Raw genomic sequence first — 17,209 nt, forward strand, 5'->3', positions numbered from 1 at the left:
AATATTCCGTGGATGAATTTTATGTTAATCAGACAAGGTAACATACACTGTTATAAGAAAGAAGCACTAAAATCTGTTTGTTTTTTTTTAAACTTATTTGGTTTTCATTTGTTTGTTTGGTTTTGTTTTGCTTTTTTTCCCTACAAAATAATAAGGAGTAGTAAAATACCTTTGGTGAGCTTTAGAACTCTTTTGGACTTTGGAGAATCTGAACTGGGAGTTGATTCCCAAACTTCATTTGGAGCTCTGGCCAAAAACTGTTTTGTTTTCTTTTCTCTATTATAGAAATAAGGTAGAGGAATAATCTTTAAAACAAATTGTAAAAAGAATTTTAGAAATATCTTAGCTATCAAAAGACAGCTTCTATATTTCTCCCTGTAACTGAATCAGAAACATATGGATTCCATTTTCCTATAGACCTACAAGGCTAGTAATTTCTAAAGCTTGATGATGTAATAAATTTTAGTACTTGCTGATAGTAAAGCAAACAGTGTGACTTGAATTCTGGGAGTTGCAGCATACCAATGTACATACAATATACAAGGACCGAATGTGGCAAGTAGCTCCCCTGAATCTGTGACTTGGACCCTAACCTTCTCCAAGAGGAGGAGTATGTCCTTTATCAGAAACAAATTCTGTTGGGAGGGACAATATTCATGATTTTTCTTTCAATTTTCAAATGTAAAACGTTGCCATCAGCTGCACAGTGAATCTTCATAACTCTTCAAATTCTCTTCAACTTTCAGTGATCTAGACAGTCTCAACCATATAAGAAAATTTTACTTAGCTATATTTTGTCTTACTTTAAGTCAATGTCTGTACTCTCCATCATTCCTACTACCCACTGGTGCTTTAGTCTTCAGGACCTTCTCAGATTGCTGTCCATTTTCCTTTGTAAATCATCATTGTGGGGCAGTCATGTTCAGTTGGTTTCCATGTGTTAATTCTCTCCGACACAGAGCAGAGTTGCCGGGTCATCATTCTTTCATGCCAAGATTGCGAATCTGTTCACATCTGCCCGCTCCCCCCAAACTATCAACCCTTAATTTTATTAAAACAATGATTCAATTTCACCCTTGTTGAACTTTATGTGCTAGTTCTGTTGAAATAGGATACAAGGCTTTTAGAAATAGGAGACCTCTAATATAAAGGAAAACAGAGATCAATTTGACAGATTTCAATAATTACTAAGTAATAGTTACACAAGAAAGCATCAAAGCATTACAATGGTAATTATTAATCTTTCAAGAAGTGACCAATGTAGGTTTACTACCTGTGGGAACAAATCAGAGTTAAAAATGCAGAAGGTCATAGTACAAGCCAGTAAAAAAAATAGCAAATTGTATTCATATTTCAAAGGACAGATTCTACATGTGGCCAAGATCAATGTCATATCCATTGTCTCTTTAGCACATTACCTTAAAGCATCAGGTCTCATGCTAGAAAGGACTTTTGAGAGATTTGGACTGTATCCTACTGCTTGCATTCCATAGTGCATTTAAGGCACCTCAGAAAGTTGACTGTCTATAAGCTTGTGTGCATATGTACATACACACACGTGTGTACACACATGCACAAACATGCGTACACAAATACGTGTGTATATATGCATCTTTTATACACACATGTATGTATACACACATAAAAACATATGTATATAAATCTTCCTGAGAGAAAGAGATGATTTTTTCTAAAGTCTCATGGGGCAACATGTTCTGGAATATCACAGTGTTTATAGTCAGAAATTCCCTTCAATTATTTAAATAAAATCCTTTCTCTTGCAGAAAACAAAATAGACAAAAACATACCTTGCTACATTTTCTTCTCAATAGAAACCCAATTTTTACACTATTAAATTAGATATAGTTTATGACCTAGTGCCTCAGGGCTCAAAGGTTGTTGCAGATGCAGGCCTAAATTAGCTAGCACAGGTTAAGCAGCCAGAGGAAAGTGGCAAGTGATAGAAACCAGACACTTTTATAATGATGCATGACATCACCAAACAATATTAATCTCTTTCTGTTGTGGATTCTTGATTCTATCAACTTCACGTTTCATTTATGGTTCCTGTTTTAAGGAATTTATGACATCTCTTGTTGGTCTCTTCCCATAGGTAGTTGGAGTCTCAGTTCAAATTGGGTATCTTCTATTCTTGGGTCATCTAAGAACATCGTAGGCTTCTTCCTTCATTCTCTTCCTATCCAAAGACTGGAATAAAATGCGGTCGCAAACAACATTTGTGACCCTTTGTTTCTTCCACTTCACTAGAAGACCAAAGAACACTTCATTCCCTCTGTACTGCCAATTTAATAAGGTGTTATATGGGAATTAACAAATCTTCTTGTAATACAATTCATCATAATAAATTTGAATATGTTAAAATGCACAAATCATTATGGTAAAAATCCATGTGGGCTTATTTCTTAGGACTCAATATCAAAGTTTCCACTCATCTGTCTTCATAATGCAGCACCCCATTTGGATTTACTTCCTGGTAGGATAGGTTTACAGATAGTGTCTGACTACTTCTATTCTAAGGGTTGTAAGGACAAGTATGTGTGATATGAGGTGATTTATAATACGGTCATTCATGAGTCCCCATCCAATGTGCTCCCAATTGATTATGATTAGCCATCTAGAGTTAATATTTAAAAAGTCATTTTGTTGATAATTATTTTCTCTAGGAACAAATATAAAATTTTGTGTTTAGCTTTTAAAGCCATTCATAACTTGGACACTTTTTACCTGTCTTATTTTTTTTTAATTTCTCTCGATGTATTCTGTGATTCCTTGACAACAGTATCCTCTCTGTTATTTGCACATGTTACTGACTCTCCAGACCCTGAGAGAATTGTAACTGCTAGTACCCCATATCTGGAATTCCCTCTTCAGTTCCTCCTTCTAGCTTTACTGACTTTCTTCAAGTGTCATATAAAGTTTTCCCCTCCTGTTCTCTACAAGAAGTCTTTTACAATTTTCTTTCATTTTATTGGTTTTCCTTGGAGACCACCACAAACTGATCCTGTATATCTTGTTTTTACATAGTAGTTTGTGTGCTGTCTTTCCTATTAGATTATGAGTTCCTTGAGAACAGGAACTATTTTTTCTTTGTTGGTGTCTTTTACAGCATAATGACATTAGTTTAGCCAGGGAAACTGGCAGACTCCAGCTCAAAGAATCACATACACACTGGTGGACAGGATTCAAACAGCATGCTCTAGTGAAGTCCCGATTAGGGGGCATCCTTCAGTGGCTAGGATCCTCTCCCCAACACCCCCAAACTCAGCAAACTTCAGTGTAGTCCTAGAGAAACACACAGCAACCTCAACTGTCCTCAGGACACACCAGTCACCACCACCAGCTCTAGTTCAACACCAGTTGCCACCCTCCTGCAGCCTCCAGTTGCCAATAGCTAAGATCTTCCACACAAAGCTAGTGACCAGGCACCTGGACCCCAGCACAGGAAACTTGCGACTGTGCTCCTTGTGTCCCAGAAGCAGATATTAACTTTAAAAGGCACAAAAAAAGGTACACACCATGAACAAAAAGCAACAAGATTTATATTACAATAGAAAATTATTATAGTGAAAGGAAAGATTAAAACAAAAATTCAGAAGAGGACAATAGTGTGTCATGATAATGGGAATCTGAAGATCTTTCCTGCCCCTTGGCCCCTTGACAGGCTTAGGTGACTCTGAGAACCTTCCCTGATTTGAGAATATGCTGTGCCACTAATGGGCTGAATGTGGTCACCTGGAACCTGTGGTGGGAAGGCTTGTTCTTCAGGAACACCCACACCTTGTTATTTTGCGATTGGGCAGTGGGTCATGAGGCTTGTGCTGGTCTCTGACCCAGGAGAAGACTATGTATACCATGATGTGAGGTTTTGCTCTGGGGCTCACTTTGGGAAGAGTTGTGTGATTTTGCCAGATGAGACTCTGGGGAGCAGCTTTGAAAACCCAGATGTTGGTGCTTCCCTCTCTTGTAACTGACCAGGTATGGATGTAATGGTCAGACAGTGGAAAGCCCTGTCTGTCAATCTGTTTCTCTGTCTGCTTGTAACTTTTGTTTGTATTCTGTTTGTATACTCTGAAGTTCAGGGTGTTGCCTTTTCCCCCTGAAGTAGGTAAATGAAATATGTTTGATTGATTAAAGTAAGATTGTTAACCCATTTTGAATTGCTTTCCTTTGGAGAAGCAGATCTAAGAACCTGTGTTGGCAGCCACCCCGGGTATGCTAGGATGTTTGCTGCTATACAATGTCAACATACCCACATCCAAAACTTCAAAGGGGAATATGAATTGGTCTCATGTCCTTGCAAAAAACATTCTTGGAAGAGATAAAGAAGGATTTTAAAAGGCAAATAAGAGAGGTAGAAGAAAAATTGGGGAAAATGAGAGAAATGCAAAAGAGAGTCAACAGCTTAGAAAAGGAAGGACAAAAATTGAGTGTAGAAAAAAACTTCTTTAAAAATACAAGTGGCAAAATGAAAAAGGATGTGCAATTGCTAAGTGAAAAAAAAACTATTTGTTAAAAATTAGAATTGGGCAAGTGGAAGCTAATGACAAAATGAGACATGAAGAGTCAAACAAAATCAAAAGGTTGAAAAAAATAGAGGTTGGAGCAAAGATGGGGGAGTTTAAGCAGGGACTTGCTTGATCTCTCTCCTGAAGCCCTCCAGATACATTTTAAAAATCACTCTAAATAAATTATAGAGCAGCAGAATCCACAACATTAGAGAGTAAATCAAATTAGTAGCCAAAAACAACCTGGAAGATGAATAGGAAAGGTCTGCTGTACCATTTTGAGAGAAGAGCACAATCCAGCATGGGATGTACCCTCACAGATGGGTCTGGAGTAGTCCTCAGGGTTCTGAATCACTTACAGCTCTTATGGTTTACAGACTTCTCAATCCACAAATGTCAAAGACAACTTAGAAGGTCAGTAGGAAAGGTCTGTGGGACCTGGGTGAGAGAGGAGCAAAGTCCATCTATGGCCCCAGTCCCAGGGAGGCAGCAATGGCGGCAGCAGCAGCAGCTGCTTTTGGAACTCTCAGCCAATTGACAATGGGAAGTGGGGGATCACAGGTGGATTACAGGTATCTCTTTCATTACAATGAGGCAGGATTCTCTTACTTTGCCTGTGATCACAACTTGGTAGCAATCCTGGGTGGAAGTCCTTGGGTGAGGAGTTCTGGGGTGGTGGAACTTGTGTTGGTATTATGGAGAAAATCATCCTCACGGTTCCCAGTCACAAAATAGTGCTTCTGGTCACTGAAAGACTAGAGCATAGGCCAGGATAGGAGTAAACACCTCTCCTTTCATCATGCAACATTGGAAGAACTGAAAATATACATGTTCCTAGAAATATCTCTAAAAACAGCTGCATAAAACCTCTGAAGCTTGGGAGAGTATACCCTCCACACTAGAAGCAGAGACCTACCTTAGCAAAGTGCTAAATAGACAAGTAACTAGTGGGGAAAATGGGTAAACAACAGGGGAAAAATCAGTCTATAGAATCTTACATTGGTGACTAAAGCATACAACCAGAAGAACACAACCAAAACAAAGCTCCTGCATCCAAAGACTCCAAGAAAAGTACGAATTGGTTGAAGGCCATGGAAGAGATCAAAAAGGGTTTTGAAAATCAAGTAAAAGAGGTAGAGGAAAAATTGGGAAGAGAAATGAGAGTCATGCAAGAAAATCATGAAAAATGAGTCAACAGCTTGCTTAAAGAGACCCCAAAAATGATGAAGAAAACATCACCTTAATAAAACTATCCTAAACGGCAAAAAAAGGTAAAAGAAAAAGTCAATAAGGAGAAGAATGCCTTAAAAACAGAATTGGTCAAATGGAAAAGGAAGTACAAAAACTCATTGAAGAAATTAATTCCTTTACACTTAGAATGGAGCAAAGGGAAGTTAATGACTTCATGAAAAATCAAGAAATTATAAATCAAAACAAAAATAATGAAAAAATAGAAGACAATGTGCAATATCTCATTGGAAAGACCACTGACCTGGAAAGCAGATCCAGCAGAGATAATTTTTAAAAAATTGTTCTATTTGAGAGCCATGATAAAAAAAATATATCCTAGACATCATCTTTCAAGAAATTATCAAGGAAAACTTCCCAGATATTCTAGAACCAGAGATGGAAAATAGATATTAAAAGAACCCACTGATTACCTCCTGCAAGAGATCTGAAAAGGAAAACTCCTAGGAATATTGTAGCCAAATTCCAGAGTTCTCAGTACAAGGAGAAAATATTGCAAACAGTCAGAAATAAATAATTCAAGTATTGTGGAAACACAATCAGGATAACACAAGATCTAGCAGCTTTTACACAAAGGGATTGAAGGGCTTGGGATATGATAATCTGAAGATCAGAGGAGATAGGATTAAAACCAAGAATCATCAACCCAGCAAAATTGAGTATACTCATTCAGGAGGAAATATAGATAATAAGTGAAATAGAGGACTTTCAAACATTCTTGATGAAAAGACCAGGGCTGAACAGAAAATTTGACTTTAAATATAAGAAATAAGAGAATCACAAAAAGGTAAACAAGAAAGAGAAATCATATGGGACTTATTATAGTTGAATTCTGAGGGGACAGAATCATGATGATGGAGAAGAAACAGGACTTCTTTGGGGCTCCAGCTTCCACCTCTCTCATTTCATGCAAAAGGGAACTCTGAACAAATTTTGGAGCTACAGAAACCACAAAATGACACAGAGAAGCTAACCTCCCACTGAGGACAGCCTGGCAAGCCATCAGGAAGTGGCCAGTGAAATGCTCTGGGAGCCAAGCCCAGCCCCATGTGAGCCAGAATTTTAGCTCCAGGGCAGGCCTGACGAACCAAAAGTTAGAGGGACTTCAGATCACCAGCAGCTGTCCCTTTCCAGAATTATCAACACAAAGATGCCAAGGACAAAGTGAGAGGACAGTGCAGTGTGGACTTTGGCATCCACCAGGTGGAAGTGAGATTGGCCTTTGCCTCCAGGGCAAGAAGCTGTTGAGGCCCCATGGCCCTGCAGCTGCCCCCACGTCTCAGCTTCAGCTCCTGGCCTGCAGAGTGTAGGGGGACCAAGTAACCAGTCTGAGAGGTTATCACTTTTGTTTCAACCTGCTTGGATCTAGATTGCAGTGTAGGGTGGAGGGCCTGGGGTGGGCAACCAGCTTGCCAGAGTGTGTGGAGGCTTCAGAGAGGGCATCCAACTAGTACCTTCAACAGCTGAGAAAACCCCAGTACGTGGGACAAAGCTGCCCTGTCTGGTGGCAGAGTCCTACTGAGGCAAAAATCTCAGGGGTCAAGTGATTGAGCAATGACATGAGTAGGGAAAGGAAGCAAAATAAACAGAGCAACCCAATAGAGGGAAATATAGTCATTCTTTTATAATATATCTACTATGGTAATGTTTTGCATAGCTACACATGTACAACCTATACTGAATTGTTTACCTTCTCAGTAAGGGTGAGTGACAAGGGTCAAAGAGAAGGAATGTGGAATTCAAAGTTTTAAAATCAAATGTTTATACACACACACACACACACTATCATTAATACTATTTACATGTAATTGGCATAGAGATCCAAAATGCCATAGTGGAAAAGTCAAAAGGGGTATGGAGAAGATATGGGAGAGAACAGATTGGAGGAGGGGTTATCTTGTGGGACAGCTATTTTGGGGTGGTAGGTAGGGGAAAAACAAGGAGAAAATTTTGAACTCAAAATCTGGCAGAAATTAATGATATAAACCAGAAGTTAATAAAGTATTTGAAAAAAAGAGAAAAACATAGGAAGACTTATATGAACTAATACAAAGTACAGATAATAAAACCAGTAGGAAAAGTAGACAGTAACAGCAATATTGTAAAGATAATAAACTATAAAAAGTTTAAAAATAAAATAAAAAATTAAAAAAAGAGAGATCTTTACTCCTGAAAAAAAAAGTTGAATTCTGTACAGTCTTACATAGAAGACAATATTTGCAATACATGAGATCTTTCTCAGTATTAAGGTGTTTGAAGGGAGGGAATATACACACATACATACATACACACACCTATATGTACATAAACATTTGCATATATACACATATATATGTGTGTATATTTATGTATGTATAAGTATTCATATATATGTAATATGTGTGTGTGTTGTGTGTGTGTGTGCGCAGGGGGCACAGGGTTACTTGAATATGAAGGGATAATTAAGAAAATAAATTAAGAGGTGAGAAAGCAATTTACCAGGAGAAGGAGAAAGGGAGTAGTATAATGGGGTAAAAAATCTTACATAAAAGAGGTAAGAAAAATTTTTAAGGGGTGAGGGAGGGGGTCAGAGGGAATGCATGAATCTTACTTTCATCAGATTTGGCTTAAGGAGGGAATAATATGCATACTCAATTGGGTATGGGAATCTGTCTTACACTACAGAAAAATAGGAGTAAGAGGATAAGAAAGGGGGAGAGGGATGATAGAAGAGAGGGAAAATCGGAGGAGGGGTTAATCAGAAGTAAACACTATTGATGAAGGACAGGGTCAAAGGTTAAAATAGAATATGTGGGGGCTTCCCCAAATGATAGTCAAAGGATGTGCAAGGCAGTTTTCAGAGGAAGAAATTAAAGATATCTATAGGCAGATGAAAAAATGTTCTAAATCTCTATCAATTAGAGAGGTACAAATCAAAATGTCTCTGAAGTACCATATGACACCTATCACAGTGGCTACAATGTCAAAACAAGAAATAATAAATGCTGGAGAAGGTGTGGGACAGTTGGAACACTGATTCATTGTTGGTGGAGCTGTGGGCTGATACCAACTTTCTGGAGACCAATTTGGAACTATGCCCAAAGGCGTATAAAAACGTCATATACTTTAACCCAGCATGAGTAATTCTAGGGCTGTATCCCAAAGAGATCATAAAATTAGGAAAAGAAATCAAAAGTACAAAAATATTTATAACAGATGTTTTTGTGTTGGCCAAAAACTGGAAATCGTGGAGATAGCTATCAATTGCAAAATGACTAAGCAAATTTTGGTATATGAATGTAATGGAACGCTATTGTGCTATAAGAAATGATGCATAGGTGGACTTCAGAGAAACCTGGATAAAGCTTATATGAACTGATGCTGACTGAGGAGAGTAGAACCAGGAGATCATTTGTAATGGGAATGTAAATTTTTAAGAACTTCCCTGCCCCTAGGCTTAAGTGCACCTGGAGCATGTGGTGATAGGCTTGTTTTTCAAGAGATATTTTGTTATTGGGCAGTTGGTCAAGAGGGTTGTTATATTCTCTGACCCAGAAGAAAGCTATGTAATCCCTAATGTGAGACTTTGTTTGGGGGCTCACTTTGAGAAGTGTTGTGTGATTTGACCACATGTGACTCTGGGCAGCCATTGAGAGTCCACAACCTTTGAAAAACCCAGATGTTGATGCTTCCCTCTCTGGTAACTGTGATTTGGTATGGATGTAATGGTTGGATAGTAGGAGGCCTTCCTGCTTAAAATATTTCTGTCTGTATATTCTGAAGTTTGGGGTACTGATCTTTTTCCCCTAAACTAGGTAAATGATATGTTTGATTTATTAAAGCAAGATTGTTAACCCATTTTGAGTTGCTTTCTTTAGAAAAACAAATCTAAGATCTTGTGTTGGCAGCCACCCTGGGGATGCATGGGTGCTTGCTGTTACATCATTGTACACAGTAAGAGCCACAGTGTGTGAGGACTGATTTTTATAGACTTAGCTCTTCTCAGAAATGCAAGTACCTAAAAAAACTCCAAAGACACATGATGGAAAATGCCAGCTACATCCAGAGAAAGAACTATGGAGTCACAATGCAGAACAACACAGGCTATTTGATTTTTTCTTTTTTTTTCTTTCTCGTGATTTTTCCCATTAGTTATAATTCTGTTATGCAACATGACTACTGTGAAAATGTGTTTAATGAGAATGTATTGTAGTGCCCATATCAGATTGCAAGCTGTCTTTGGGAGGGAGGGAAGAAGGAGGGGGAGAAAATTTAAATCTTATGGAACTGAATGTTGAAATCTAAAAATAAACAATTTAAAAAAAAGAGAAAAAGAGAGAGAAATAAATGGAGGGTAAGATAAGATGGAAGAAAATATATTTAGCTTTTGTCAACAAAACTGTTATGGAAGTGTTTTGCATGACTACACATGTATAACCTATATCAAATTGGTTGCCTTCTCAATAAGAGTGGGTGGAGAGGAAAAAAAAAGAAGAGAATATTGAACTCAAAGTTTTAAAGTTTATAATTCAAAATTCTTTTTACATGCAAATGAGAAATAAGAGATAAAGGCAATGGTGAATAAGAATATATCTTACCCTATAGGAAAATATAAGAGGAGATTACATAAGGGGGGTGGAGTGATAGAAAGGAGGGCAGGTTGGGAGAAGGGGTAATCAGAATGTCAGCTGTCTCAGGGTGGGGGGATGTGAGAGATGGTTAGACACTTTGGAACTTTTCAGTGAATGCTGAAAACTAAAAATTAATTAAATAATCCTTTAAAAAATTAAAAATGAAAAATTGAAGAAAACATAAAATACTTCATTGCTAAAACAAGTGACCTAGAAAGTATATCTAGGAGAGATAATTTAAGATTTATTCTTCTACCTGAAAGCCTTGATCAAAAAAGAATCTGGACAGCATCTGTCAAGAAATTGCCATGGGAAACTGCCATGAGGTCCTAGAACCAAAGGGTAAATTAGTCATCCAAATAACCCACCAATCACCTCCTGAAAGAGAACCCAAGTTGAAAATGCCAAGTAATATTTGACCAAATTCCAGAATTATCTGATCAAGGTGAAAATACTTTAAGTAGCCAGAAAGAAAGAAAAAAAAATAAATACCACTGAACCACAGTCAGGATTACACAGGACTTTGCAGTTTCAACATTAAAAGATCACAGGGCTTGGGAAATGATATTTCATAAGTCACAGGAGTTTTTATGTCAACCAAGGATCAACTACTCAAAAAAAATGAGCATAATCTTTCAAGGGGAAAATGACTTTTAATGAAATAGAGGACTTTCAACCTTTCTGATGAAAAGACCAGAAATCAAAGGAAAATTTGATCTTCGAATATATGTCTCAAGAGATTAATAAAAAGGTAAAGAGGACAGAAAAATAAAATGTTATTCAATAAGGGCAAATTGTTTACATCCTTGCACCCTACATGGGAATATGATATTTGTCATTCTTGAGGACTTTCTTTATTATAAGATTTGGAAGGGGTATACATGGACAGAAGGTATGAGTATTAAGTTCACTTTGATGCAATGATTGAAAAAAGACTTAAGTGTTGAAAAGAAGTTGTAAAGGGAGAAGAGGAAATTAGAAACAGAAAGAGGTAAATAACATCACATGAAGAGATGCAAAGACCTATTTCAGTAGAGGTAAAGAAGGGAGAGAGATGAACATTGTTTGAACCTTACCCTCATCATATTTGTCTCAAAGAGGCAATAGGGGCAGAGTCAAGATGGTGGAGTAGAGGCACGACCTTTCCGGGGCTCAGGCTTCCACCTTTCCCAATCCATGTAAAAAGGGAACTCTAAACAAACTTTGGAGCTGCATAACACACAAAATGACACGGAGAAGCTAAATTCCTGCTGAGGACAGCCCAGCAGGCCGGCAGGAATCACCCAGTGCAGAGGTCTGGGAGCCGAGCCCAGCCCCACACCCAGGCTTTAGCCCCAGGGTGGGCATGAGCAGCCACTGGCCAGAGGGACTCCAGATCAGCAGCAACAGTGGATGTTTCCAGATTTATCAACACATAGATGCAAAGGACAAAGTGAGAGGACAGTGCACTCTGGAATTTGGGACCTTAACTGGGAGTGCATGGCTTTTGCCCCCAGAGCAAGAAGCTGCTGAGATGCTGGCACAGCCAGCCAGTGCCATGTGGCAGCTTCAGCTACTGGTCTGCAGAGTGTAGGGAGACCAAGCACCAGTCTGAGGGGTAATCGTTCTTGCTTTAACCTGCTTGGATCTGGATTGCAGTCTAGGGTAGGGGTACTGGGGTGTGTGTCCAGCTTGCCAGAGCATGTGGAGACCTCAGAGAGGGCACTCATCTTATACCTCTGGCAGCTGAAAAAACCCCAGTATTTGGGACAAAAGCTCCCCTGTCTGGTGGCAGAGTCCTACTTTGGCAAAAAGCCCAAAAGTCAAGTAATTGAGTGGCAAAATGAGCAGGCAAAGGAAACAAAGCAGACAGAAGATTCCAACATTGCACTCCTATTTTGGGGGAAAAAAAGGAGCAAAGCATGGAACAGGAGGAGAACAGTGAAGTCAGAACTCCTGCACCAAAAGCTTCAAAGGAAAATACAAGCTGGTTACAGGCCATAGAGGATCTTAAGAAGCAGATAAGAGAAGTGGAGGAAAAATTAGGAAGAGAAATGAGAACAATGCAAGAAAATTATGAAATGAGAGTCTGACTGAGGAAAATAATACCTTAAAAAACAGACTGACTCAATTGGCAAAAGAGGCTCAAAAAGGAAATGAGGAGAAGAATGCTTTAAAAAGACGAATTAGCCAGAAGGAAAAAGAAAGTCAAAAACTCAATGAAGAGAATCATTGCTTCAGAATTAGATTGGAGCAAATGGAAGCTAATGACTTTATGAGAAATCAAGATGCTGTTAAACAGATCCAAACAAATGAAAGAATGGAAGGCAATGTGAAATATGTCATAGGAAAAACCATTCACCTGGAAAATACATCCAGGAGAGACAATTTAAAAATTTATTTGACTACCTGAAAGCCATAACCAAAGTAAGAACCTAGAAATCATCCTCCAGGAATTTCTCAAAGAAAACTGCCCTGATGTTTTAGAACCAGAGGGCAAAATAGAGGTTGAAAGAATCCACCGATCACCTCCTGAAAAAAGATCCCAAAAAGAAAACTCCTAGGAATATTATAGCCAGATTCTGGAATTCCCAGATTAAGGAGAGAATATTACAAACAGTCAAACAATTTCCATATTGTGGAAACACAATCAGGATAACCCCGGATCTGGAAGCTTCTACAATGAGGGATCGAATGGCTTGGAATATGATATTCTGGAGGACAAAGGACCTGGGATTAAAACCAAGAATCACCTACCCAGAAAATCTGAATATCATGTTTTGAGAGAAAATATGGTCATTCAGTGGAACAGAGAACTTTCAAGTATTCTTCCTGAAAAAACCAGAGTTGAATAGAAAATTCGACATTCAGATACAAGAAGCAAGAGAAGCATGAGAAAGTAAACAGGAAAATAAATCATAAGGAACTTATCAAAGTTGAACTATTAACATTCCTACATGGAAAAACAATAATTGTAATTTATGAAACTTTCCTCAGTAGTTGAAGGGATTAGGAATACACACACACATATGTGAGGGTATATGGGCATATGAATACATATGTGAATATGTGTATATATGTTTACAGATATACATAGATAGAGGGCACAGGACCAATTTAACAGGAAGGAATGATACTTAAAGGGTGAAATTAAGAGGTGAGAGGAATATAATGAGAGGAGATGGGAAGAGACAGATTGGGGGTAAACTATCTCATACAGAAGATGCAAGGGAAAATTATTGCAATGGAAGGGAAGAATAGGAAGGCAAAATGGAATGGTTTAACCTTATTCCCATTGAATTTGGCTTGAGGAGGGAATGACATACACATTACATAGGGTATCTCACCCTACAGAAAAGTAAAGAGGGAAGGGGATGAGAGGGGGCATGATGGAGGGGAAGGCAGGCTGGGGGGGAGGCAGGTTGGAGGAACCCACTTTTGAAAAGGGATGGGATCAAAATAGAAAATAGAACGGGTGATATGTGTGATAGAAGGGAGGGAAATATAGTCAGTCTTTTACAATATATCTATTATGTTATTGTTTTGCATTAGCCACACATGTACAACCTATACTGAGTTGCTTGTCTTCCCAGTGGAGGTGGGTGACAGGGAAGGAAGGGACTGAATCTGGAATTGAAAGTTTTAAAATCAAATATTCAAAATATATATATATATATATATATATATATGTATATATATATGTGTGTATACATAAATATATATACACACACTATTATTAACAGCATCTTACATGTAATTGGGAAATAAGATATACAGGCACTGAGGCATAGAGATCCACTAGAAAATTTAGGAGGGGTGTGGGAGAAAATATGCGATATATCAGATTGGAGGAGGGGATATCCTGTGGGACTGCTATTTTGGGGCAGTGGGTGGGGGAAAGGCCGGAGCAGATTTGTAGCTCAGGGTCTGGTGGAAACTAATGATGTAGATCAGAAGCTAATAAAGCATTAAAAAATAAAAAAGAGGCAATAACATATTCAGGTACATATAGAAATATAACTTACAGTATAGGAAATGGGAGAGGAAAGAGAAGGGAGGGGAGAAGAGATGATTGAAGGGAAGAAATAAGTAGTAGGGGAACAGGAATGATACTGATAGAATAGAGGGAAGATTGGAGGAAGCAGGGGTCAGAAGTAAAACTCTAGTGAGTAGGTAAATTTAGAAAAGTGGGAGAAAAACATAAACAGGAGTTGGGAAATAGGATGGAGAGAAAGACACAGATAGTAATTATAACTGTGAATGGGATGAACTCTCCCATAAAATGAAAGTGGATGGAACAATGGATTAAAAATCTCACAATCCTACAAAATATTGTTTATAAGAAACACATTTGAAGCAGAGGGATACCTAGAGAGTAAAGGTAAACAGCTGGAGCAGAGTATAATATGCTTCAATTGAAAAAAAAAGCAGGAGTATCAATCCTGATCTCACACAAAGGTAAAACAGAGATCAAATTAAAGAAGATAAAGAAGGAAACTATATCCTCCTAAAAAGAGGAATGAAGTAGTGTCATTATCAAGCATATATGAACCAAGAAATATACCACTGAAATTCTTAGACTATAATTTAATGGACCTAAAGGAAGAAATAGGCAACAAAACAATGCTAGTCATGGATCTCCACCTCCCTTTTTCAGAACTACATAAATCTAACCATGAAATAAACAAGAAAGTAAGCAGGTGAATAGAGTTTTAGAAAAGTTAGATGTGTAGAATATTGGAGAAAACTGAATGGGAATAAAACAGAATGTATGTTGTTTTTTTTTTCTCAATAGTACATGGTAGCTATACAAAAATTGACTATCTGGGCATAAAAACCTCATAATCCAATGCAGAAAGGCAGAAATATTATATGCATCTTTTTGCAGATTATGATCCCCAAAAAATTACATATAATAAGAGGACATGGAAAGATAAGCTAAAATTAATTGGACACTATATAATCTAATTCTAAAGAATAAGTGGATCAAAGAACAATCACAGAAATAATCATTAACTTCATCCAAGAGAATGACAATGGTAGGACAACATACCAGAATTTATGGAATTCAGTGAAAGCAGTTCTTAGGAGAAGATTCATATCTCTGAAGGCTTACATGAATAAAATACGGAAAAAGGATATCAATGAGTTGTTCATACAACTAAAATTAAACTAGAAATAAAATTTAAAATCCCTACTTTAATACAAAATTAGAAATACTGAAAACCAAAGGAGAGATTAACATAATTAAAATTAGGAAAACTATTGAACTAATAAATAAAACTTAGAACTTGTTTTATGGGCGAAAACAATAATTAGATCAACATATGTATAATTAAAAAAAAGATGAAAACCAAATTGCCAGTATCATAAATGAAGAGGATGAATTCACCACCAATGAAGAGGAAATTAAAAACAATAATTTGGAGCTATTTTGTCCAACTGTATGCCAAGAAACTTGCCAATCTTAGTAAAATGGGTGAATAATTACAAAAATAGCAATTGCCCAGTCTAACAGAAGATCTAACAAAACACTTAAGTAAACCCATATAAGAAAAAAGAAATTGAAGAAGCCATCAATGAACTCCCTAGGGGAAAACAAAACAAAACAAAACTAAAAACCTCTCCAGGCCAGATTGTTGGGGTCTGTAGCCCCTGTTTGGGTCTCAGGTAGCCTCTCTGAGTTCAGGTCTGATGTAACAGGATACAGAGCAATGAGCAATATGTGCTGATCTCATCTGTAGTCAGGGCACTCTAACCTCTAGGAAGTGCCAAGGTGCCCAGATTTTGTGCTGTCATGCAACTTACCCTGTTACCTTGAGATTAATCTCTGGGACTAAGGATAAGTGTGCAGGAGTATGCAAGCTTTTCTGGACACAACCTCTCTGTTCTATGACTACCCTCCCCCCTCCCCCCTTCCCTCATGAGCTGTCCCCGAACTCTGCAAGTGCACTTTGGGGATTTAAGGGCTGAACCATGAGGAGGCTGGAGAAAAAGGAGGAGAGATGTAACAACACACTTGTCCTGCCAATAAAGCTGTGTCTTTTTCCATTTCCACTGGCTTCACTTCTCCTTTATTTGAAAATGCAGGACTTGGCCAGCATGCGCACTGAAGACCTGGGAATGGTAAGACTCAGCTAGAAATCCTAAGGGTTATTACACCAGATGAATTTACAAGGGAATTCTATCAAACATTTAAAGAGCAATTTTTACAATATTAGATGAACTATTTGGGAGAATAGGTGAAGAAGATCTATAAAATTCTAATATGGAGTTGATACCTAAGTTGGGAAGAGCCAAATCAAAGATACATAATTATAGACCTATTTCCCTAATGAATATAAATGCATTTTTTTATTTTGCTTGTTGGAGGGGGGAGGGCAGGGCAATTGGAGTTCAGTGACTTGCTGTAGCAGCAAGTACCCCAGCGTTCCCAGGGAGGCTGCTAGCACAGGTTCTTGGATCTGCTTTGTTAAAGGAAAGCATCTCAAAATGGGTTAACAAGCTTACTTTAATCAGTCAGACATATATCGTTTACCTTGTTCAGGGGAAAAAGGGCAGCACGCCAAACTTCAAAATATACAGACAGAATTATCAAGACATTAGCAGATCAAGTAGACAGCTTTCCAAACTGTCCAACCATTACATCCATACCCAGTCAACATCTGGGTTTCCACATCTGGGTTTTTCAAAGCCGGGGGACTCTCAACAACGGCTTCCCAGAATTCAGATCAAATCACAGAACACTTCTCAAAGTGAGTCCCAAAACAAAGCTACACATCAGGGCTTATATAGCCTTCTCCTGGCTCAGAGAATGTAACAACCTTATTAACTCACTGGCCAATC

Source organism: Petaurus breviceps, unplaced genomic scaffold (assembly GCF_028583685.1).
Source record: "Petaurus breviceps papuanus isolate PSGF00001 unplaced genomic scaffold, PetGlider_PUasm1.0 38, whole genome shotgun sequence".
Lineage (NCBI taxonomy): Eukaryota > Metazoa > Chordata > Mammalia > Diprotodontia > Petauridae > Petaurus > Petaurus breviceps.